At 36.4% G+C, this 8,996-nt stretch overlaps 1 protein-coding gene across 1 annotated transcript in view; it reads left to right on the top strand.

Moving 5' to 3' along the window:
• Window positions 1-229: 229 nt before the first annotated feature.
• Window positions 230-8,996, top strand: part of STAU1 (staufen double-stranded RNA binding protein 1) — a 36,038-nt gene continuing 27,271 nt past the window's right edge. Inside the window, 2 exon segments of the mRNA XM_039351237.1 lie at window positions 230-428; window positions 6,604-6,674. The gene's annotated coding sequence lies outside the window, so the exon portion shown is untranslated.

The following is an 8,996-nucleotide window of genomic DNA, read 5'->3' as shown; positions in this document are numbered from 1 at the left end:
CGAGGAAGGAAGCGAAAGCCGTGAGACACTGACAGACGGCAACGTGTTCATGGTAGTTACCCTGGAGCATGCTGGATGTGGTAGTCATCCGGGAGCGATCCGTGCGACAATGCAAAAACTCTTTAAAAGCCGGCCGCTAACTACAACCACGGCATGCGTGGTGCTAGGCGGCGCTATAAATAGCTGCCAAGGACGCGGCTCCTCCTTCTCCCTCTCTCCCCGTGTGGTGCCGTCACTTCCTTCCCGGCCGGAGCTGGCCCCGCTCATTCTCTTTAGTGTTTGCCCTGTGTCTGCTGCCGCTGCGAGTCGCTCGCTTCCCTCCCCTTCCCCGGACCCCCCTTTCCTGGGAGCTACCAATGGACTGAGCCGCCCGATAGCCCGCCGTCAACACGAGCCGGCCCGGGAGCCGCAGCCCAGACAAACATCAGGTGAGGGGGGAAAAGGGGAGGGGGAGGAGGAGGAGGAAGAGAGAGAGGGAGGGGGCGCGCGGGTGGGATGTGGGAGGGAGAGGCCTCGGCCAGGCCTGCGCTCAGGTTGGGGCCTAGCGGGACGGCCAGCCTCGGGCCAGGGGGGAGAAGCTCGGGCTTCCCTGAGAGGGCGGCTGTGGCAGCGGCGCTCATATGCTGCCGGCAGGTGGAAGACGCGAGGTTGACTGACAGGCTCTCCTTTTCGTCACCTCGCTGTAAGGGGTTAAGGAGAATCCGCGGGAGATGCCTTCAGGGATTGCGGCTCGTGGCTCCTCGCTTCGGGCTCGTTCCCTGCCTTCCTTTTCCTCGTGGCTCTGGATGTGGGAAACCCAGCGCTTCGTGTGGGCTCTGTGGAAAAAGAGGCCGTGGACTGTGGAGGGTCTGAGGTAGCGCAACTCTCCACGGCATCCTAGTGATCGGTTTGGGAGAGGTAAAATGAGGCCTTGTTGTAACTTACTGTTTATATGAAGTGACAAGCACGGGCAACTCTTCTCTCTTGTACCATATACAAGATGCATATATACTATATGCCTTGTGTGTAGCTTTCTTTTCCTAGAGCTGTGCAGCATTTTTATCTTTATTTGTAATAGTATGTGTGGGATGTTTTAGCAATTACCAACCAGATTTCTTCATGTTTTCATATTCAACTCAAGACAGAGGTTTTCTCTGTAAAATAGCTGCTAATAATTTCTTTCTCCAATTTGGCCCTGCAGTTGTTGCAGAGTAGAAACTATTATTTATCTTAAACACATGGATGGGTTCCTGTGGAGAGTTGAATTTCGATTCTAACTCAGTCACAGTTTTCATTGGATTCGGCTCCTGAAGTATTCTGCAAAATGGTGTCTGAAATCTGGCAGATTTTATTCCTTTTTTAAAAAGCCTTATGTGCTTTCATTGACATATTGTAAGGTATTCAGCTCCTAATGGAAATAAATGGCTTAAGGGTTCCAAATGCTGTAGTTTTCCCTCACAAACTGTGCTGTTTCACTGTAGGAGAACTAAGCATTTGCTAAATCAGAAACAGGTTTAAAAATCAAGTGGCTTTGTAAGTGTATCTCTTTGCTTTTGACAGGAAGGGTTGAGATTCAGCCATACTTGGAGAATAACTGAAATCAGCAAGCTTTAGTTAGTTATTTTCCATTCATTGATTTGTGTAAGCATTCCAAAGGGTACCTTTGCAACAGAGTACAGTAAACTCTTCCAGTAGTAAAAATTCCATTGCTATTCAAAGATAGAATCTGGAGATATTTTATTTGTTGTAGGAGAATAATCAGTTCAGTTAATATTTTGATAATTTGAAGTTTGGTAGGCTGGGGAATTAGAAAAAAAATCTTAAAAAAAGCAAAGGCAAGCTTTTTTCACATCACACCAAGAAAACTACATCTGTCTTTATAAGTCAGGCCCAATTCAAAATATGACTTTATACTCGGTACTATTTTTAACTTTTTGCATTGCCCTGACATGACAACTGTCTTCTACTGAAGTGTGTATAACTAAGACAGCACAAATTTGACAAAACCTGTATAGACTATTCTGTAGTCAAGAGACCATAGTCTAAGTGTCTTTAATGGCATTGCATTTGAAAAACTGTTCAGATTTTGAACATCATTAACAATATTACAGTCTTCTGTTAACCTTCCAGATTCTACTTTTTTGTGACTAATAGTTAAATCAAGCAATCAATTTGTCTTTTGCTGCAGATACTTAATTACAATTAATTTTGAGTCTGGTTGCAGCTTTGTTATTGTATTGTAAGCTGTCCTGATTCTTTGGTTGGGGATAGCATGTAAATGGAAATATTTCAATTTTTGGATAGCTTTGAACAATATTGGACCTTATTACATCAAGTTAAGCTATTTGTTTAATAATCTAGGAAAATATGAAATTCTAGACACTTTATAGCAGAGGTCCCCAACCTTTTGGGCACCAGGGACCGATTACGTGGAGAGAGGTTTTTCCGTGGATCAGAAGGGGCATGGTTTTGTGTGCTGCCTGCATCCCGCAGATGGGGCTTTGCTTGTTTATGCGACCTGGTTGCTGACATGCCGCGGCCCGGTACCAGTCCACAGACCAAGGGTTGATGACCTCTGCTTTATAGGGAGTAAGTTCTATTGAATTTCATATATGTACAGTTGGGTTGTGAAAATTAACATTAATGAACTTCCCTAAGTAAATACTGACATTATGAAGTCACATTGTTTAGATTTAGTAAAAGCTGATTAGAAGTAGCATGTATATAACTTGATTAAACCAGATGAATAATTGCTTACTGTATGAACTGTCTCTGTTGAGTGCTATAATTGATGATAAAGACTTAATGCATCCATTATATTGTAAGCAGCCACTTGCTGAAGCTCTTGGCTTTTTTGTTTTCACAAGCCCTAATTGTAAACTAGTTTAGTTCTTGATTTAGGATTCTTAATGATTTGGAGTAGCAGTTTTGGATGACATGAAAAATAACCTATTTCTTATTTGTTTGGATTTTAGAAAAGAACAAAGCAGGACTAAACAGGTTTGATGTACTAGCACATAACTTGATAATATGCCAATTGAAACCAAAAAAATAAAACATGGGAATATGATAGATTTTGGGAAAGATTGTATAAATTAAACTCAATAATAGTCATTCTTAGTAATTTAATAGAACTATTTTTCTGTTACTTGAGAAAACCAAGTAAATTATCTGCTAACTAAACTCATAGGAACAAAGTGAAATAGTACTACATCTGCTAGATGTTCCTATTTCTAACAAGGATAATAGTATGAGACAGGTGCACATTTCCTTATCATGAATTAATGTATATGTAATGTGCCTTACTTTGCCTTGTTCTGTGGATGTAGCCCAGCTTGAAGTATCACATCCCATCAGTTGTTCTGGATCTTAGTGCAAATCTCTTATTTTACATTTATGCTTAATATATTTGCCAAATTTATGCCATGCATGCAAATTCATTGGAATAAATCAATGATGCTAGGAATGGTTAATGGAACAAGAAGGGGAAACAAAAAAAAGTTGGCTTGTTGACATAAAAATTGATGCAAAGATGAACATCCAACAACTGAAAGAAGCTGTGCTTGACAGGGAAGCGTGGAGAGAATTTGCCTATAAAGTTGCCAGGATTCGGATACAACTGAATGGTTAAAACAACAAAACTTGAGCTGTATTAATTTCCCTAGCTGCAAAAGCATTATTGTTCTTTATTCTACTTTGGCCCTTGAAGTAACCGGAAATGTTTTCCATGTATGCAGTTGTTGGTATTGAATAATGCTATAGCTCTAACAAAAACATTACTAGAAATGCTAACACACTGATATATGTGATGGAATTGGCAAAATGAGCCGAGGTGGCGCAGCAGTTAGAGTGCAGTACTGCAGGCCACTTTAGCTGACTGTGTTCAGCAGGTCAGCGGTTCAAATCTCACCGGCTCAAGGTTGACTCAGCCTTCCATCCTTCCGAGGTAGGTAAAATGAGGACCCAGATTGTTGGGGGCAATGTATATATATATATACATTGCTTACTGGTGTACACCGCTTAGAGAGTGCTTGCACTTAAAGCGGTATATAAGTCTCATAAATAAATAAATAAATAAATAAATAAATGCCACCAACTAGATTTCTGTTGCTACTTTTCAAATTGTTTTGATTTCTAAGTGTATATGAGTACTTTCTGTCTAGGCTAGAGAGGAAAAAATAAGACAGTTGAAGTTTCTTATTACAACCATAGAATGTCATTCATCAACAAATATTTGACAACACATACCTGCTGAAATGAATAGGAGTAGACCAATAATATTTATGTTTTCATTCATTTCACTTCTTTAAAATGCACCATATTTGCTTCCAACGAAGAAGACTCCTGTAGCATCTGAAAGTATGCTCTTACTTGCGGCAAGAACTTGGCAAAACTACACATAATGAAATGGCTGTAGATCATGTCTACAGAGGGGAAAGGGCCCCGGGATCAATTAAAAATAGTTGCCTGTGAGGGAATAGCTAGTGCACTAATCATGTTTGGTTGAGCTGCGATGACGTTGGTGCAGCTTGGAGATGCTCAGCAGCATGCCTTTTGGTGCAGTGGCAGATCTTTCCTAGTGACTATGGTATTTTGTGGAGGTGAACTTGAGTTTTTTAAAACATCAATGGGCTGCTTTAAATAGTCATTGTTTAGAGTTATTAAATGTTGTAGAACTTATAGTTTATGTCCTTATGAAGAAAGTATAGGTTGGGTTCAGAGGTCTACCTGAGAAATAGGTTAGGTGGAAGCTAATCTTCCTGCATTTCCTTTTTCTGCTATTCCCCCAATACTTGAATCATCAGGGAACTTTTATGGCATTGGGAAAGGAGAGTAAAAGAAAGAGAAGAAAGCATTGGAGATAGGGTGGAACCATTTTTATGAACATTCAGAAATTGATTGAATAAGATAAAATTGCTCTTTTGGTCAAATGATGTAATGGTAAATTGCAACTTGATGTGGTCATCAACTCACTTTTTTTAATGGAGTTGCTAATTATTGTAGTCCTTTATATCTTTGTACTATTTTCTAATTATTTTTCAGTGCAATTCTTCCTCCTTAAGTATTTTTAATTACTGCGTCACTGTCATTATTTATTCTTTACTGTTTTGTAACTTGCTGCTGCGGCTTCATAAAACTTTTACAAACTCATTCTGTTGTACTATAATATATTTAATGGCTTCAGTTTTCTAATAGCTAAAGTACTGCAAAATCAAGGTGTTTAAATTTGGTTTTGTTTACTTCCCATACTGTTTAGAATTTCAGCCAGCAATGTTCTGACCAGTTTTCTTTCTCTTCCTAAAAACATTACAGGCATAAAAAAGGTGCACTGATACAATTATATTTTATCTAGTAATAACAATATGCATTAGCTTTACAGGGTTATTGGCTAGGTTAATTCTTTTATAGTCAGTGGATGTCTGAATCCACTTTTTCCATCTTACAGAACAATAAAAATATCACAATGAAAAAGTAATTGTTTGGAGGATGTACATATTTCCTTATGTGATAACTAATCTATTCAAGAGTTATGTAATGAAGATTATATTTTGAATTTAACTGATCATTATTTTAGAAAACTAAAGGCAGTTTACTAAATAAGAGAAAAGTGAAGTTTGTGTGTTTAAAAATTAGCAACATTTGGGCACATAAACTGTCAATAGGAAAAAATAGTTTAACCTATTAAGCAAAGTTAAATATTACAAAAACTATTTTACTGTGTATGAAATATTAATATATACATTATTAATGTGTTAATGTATTAAAAATGCAGAGATCTTAAGAGCAATCATATAGAACCATTGTAAAAATGTATTCAGTTTTCCTTTAAGTGACTATCTTATGCAGGGTTGTTCATACCGTAGTTATAGGTACATGTAACTTATGTTAGAAATCTTGATATATGTCAATTTTGATACACAAGGAATCCACACCATAGATGCATTGGCAAGTCTACTGCTGCACATTTAAGTCCAATGCCTATTCCTACACATGTTGCTTATTTACCCTTCCAAGATATTTTGCCCACCTTTAGTTAAATACCAATTAAAACATTAAAAAATCAGAACAGTTCTTATAAGAGTAGATAGGAAACTGTGGGACTCGGAAGCAAACCTTTGCTAATTTTAGAAGAAATAAAATCTCTGCAAGAATAATATGAACTTTAGAGATCATTGTGTGTCTAAATGCTGACTTATACAGGATTGAAAATAAACTTTATAGATAATACTAAGAAGATATAGTTGATAAGGCAAAGCTGCCAAAACCAAAAGCAAATCAAGTATATTTGGATGGGATATTTTTGCATTATAAAAACAAAATAATGCATTCTCTTCTTTTTAAATAGCTTCCTAATCCTAAAGAACTGGCATCAGATATTTTTAAATATGGTATAATTGAATATGTCTTTGGAAGTATAATGGCTTATTTAAGATAAAATCCTGAAAGAAATTAATATTTTATTAAATTGTACATTTTTTCATTGTTCCAGGTAATGTTAATGAATACGGTAATGTAAATACCATGTAAAATTGTTATAAAGTAAAATGCCGTATGCTAAATAAAGAAAATGGTATGAAAAACATACAGAGCATATTTATAACTGTCCTTTTCCTTTTGTTACAGGCAATTTCCATCATATAAATATTATCCTTGGAACTAACACCCAAAGTAAACTGTCCCAGGAACACCAAAAGGTATGGGAAACTTGTATTTGGCGTATAATCCACTAACTTTTCCTATTAAATCCTTGCCAGTTCTAATAATTAAGTACTGGTCAACAGTGCCACAATTTAGTTTGCTTGCTCAGTTGTGAAACTGATTTCCTGTCTGCATAGCCCCTGGTAACACACGATTCCCTATTTATCACTCTATCCTTTTTTTAAAACATTACGCATATCTTGTTCCTAGATTTCTTTATACAAGCTGTTCTATTTTGTATATTACAGAGCTGCTTAAAAGTTTGTGAACTATGCATGTCCAATGTTTCTGTATAAATGTGACATAAACTGTTCTCTAAATACTGCAAGTCCTAGATATAGATACAGGTAGTCTTTGAATTATGATCACAGTTGAGCCTTGGATTTTGGTTGTACGTTGTTGTGCTTGTAAGTTAAATTACCATGTCACTGGACTCAATTTTTATGGTGTCATTAATGGAGTACCATGTTTGTGAAGCAAATCACATGGTGGCTAAGTGAATCGTGGTTGTTAAACAACTCACATAGTCATAAGTTTGAATCTTTTTTTTTTTTTTTGGTTGGAAAACAGCAAAAATGTCAGAAAACACAGCACTGCAGCAATGATGGGTTGTAAGTAACTTTTTTTTAGTCCATTGTAAGTCTGGAAGGTCATTAAATGACCAGTTATAAATCGATGATTGCCTGTAAGGAGAGCTTAGTTAAATAATGAGTCAAAAATATACTTTCTGGTTGTGTGCTTTCTCTTTCCAACTCTCTTTGAGTTGCTTTGTGATGAGATGGGCGATAAATGAATACTGCCATGTATACCTTTGTTCAGTGTTTTCCTGATGGTGCTGTCATGAACACTTGACATTTGCTGATACAAGAGTTTAATTTCTTACATTCTACCCTGGAGTTCTTTGTGACTTCCCAGAGTATTACATACCTTGCTCTTGGTATGATCTTGGTTGGTTGACCACTCCTAAGGAAAGTCAAAATGGCATTAAATTGCCTTCATTTGTACATGATGTGCTTGACTTTTGTTTGCTTTGAACTGGTGGAGTCCAAATTCTTTGGAAAGAATTTGACAAGCATCTCTTTGTTCAAACCATACATATCTGAGTAGTGAAAAATGGACTTTGATAGTGAATACCAGAATACTATTCTCTAAATAAGACTGGACACCCCCCCACACACACACATCTGATTTATTGAAACAACTGACACTAATTTCAAAATGAACTGATAATCCTAGAGATTCACATTCATTTGCCATTTAAAATATGTAGCTTTAGATCATTTTCCTCAATAAATCAATGAACAAGTATAACATTTTGTATAACTGAGTTCTATTTATCTAGTTTTAGGACTTGTATGGAGAGTAGATCATGTTTTAAGTAATATTTATGCAGATACATTGACAGTTTAAAATGATTCACAAACTTCTAAGCACCACTGCATTTATGTACTCATTATCTCTTCTCTCAATTTTTTGCTTTTCATATTCTTGACAGCTTAGTAGTATTTTGAATCTTGGACTTTCTACTTTGTATGGCAATAGTGCTTGAGAATAGCTATGGGGGGGGGACATAATTCTATTTTCTTTTTTAAATCTAAGAACTAGTTTTTCTTCCAGTCACAGTAGTTTCATTTAATGCATAAATCAATATTAATTGAAGGAGTTCCATAACTCTTATTCATAGACCATTGAAATGCCAGACAAAATCTGTATGAAATGTTTTTTTTTTAAAAAAATATATGGGAAGGTCAAATATAGAAACAAGAATAAACATACATTTTAAGAATATATTTTTGACAGTGATCTTTGAATAGTGAAATTGATGTGAGCCTTCAGCAGAAAATCTGTTTTTATCTTTTGGTATATTCAGGTGACTCAGTGCTTCTAATGTGCCAGTGAGTCATTCTAAACAGATTGTGTGATAAAAAACATCAAATAGCATTAAGATAATGGAATGCATATACATTTTCTGAAAAGGGCATAATAGAGTATTGCACTTGTGTATTCATTTTATAGAAAATTCAACTAGTGTAATTCAGTTTATGAAAAGCAGCTATAGGTTGAGGTGGTATTTCATGACAACTTTGCTCTCTCTTATGCATGAACACTTACTATTTGTAGATTTATTTCAATTAAAATGGAAAATACAAAGTCTCTACTTTCATGGTTCCTGGAGAGAGCTGCAAGCAATGGGCTGTATCCTTGCTACAAAAAGTATATGAATGAAATACTACTTGGTCATTTCTTTCTTTCTTTCTTTCTGTAAGTCAGAAATTGGCTCCATGTGGAGATTTATGATGGAACTCAAGGAAGAGTTA

This window comes from Crotalus tigris, unplaced genomic scaffold (genome assembly GCF_016545835.1).
Source record: "Crotalus tigris isolate CLP2741 ecotype Arizona unplaced genomic scaffold, ASM1654583v1 scf7180000018371.15429387391:27106975, whole genome shotgun sequence".
In the NCBI taxonomy this organism is placed as follows: domain Eukaryota; kingdom Metazoa; phylum Chordata; class Lepidosauria; order Squamata; family Viperidae; genus Crotalus; species Crotalus tigris.
This window is presented reverse-complemented; position numbering and strand designations above follow the sequence as displayed.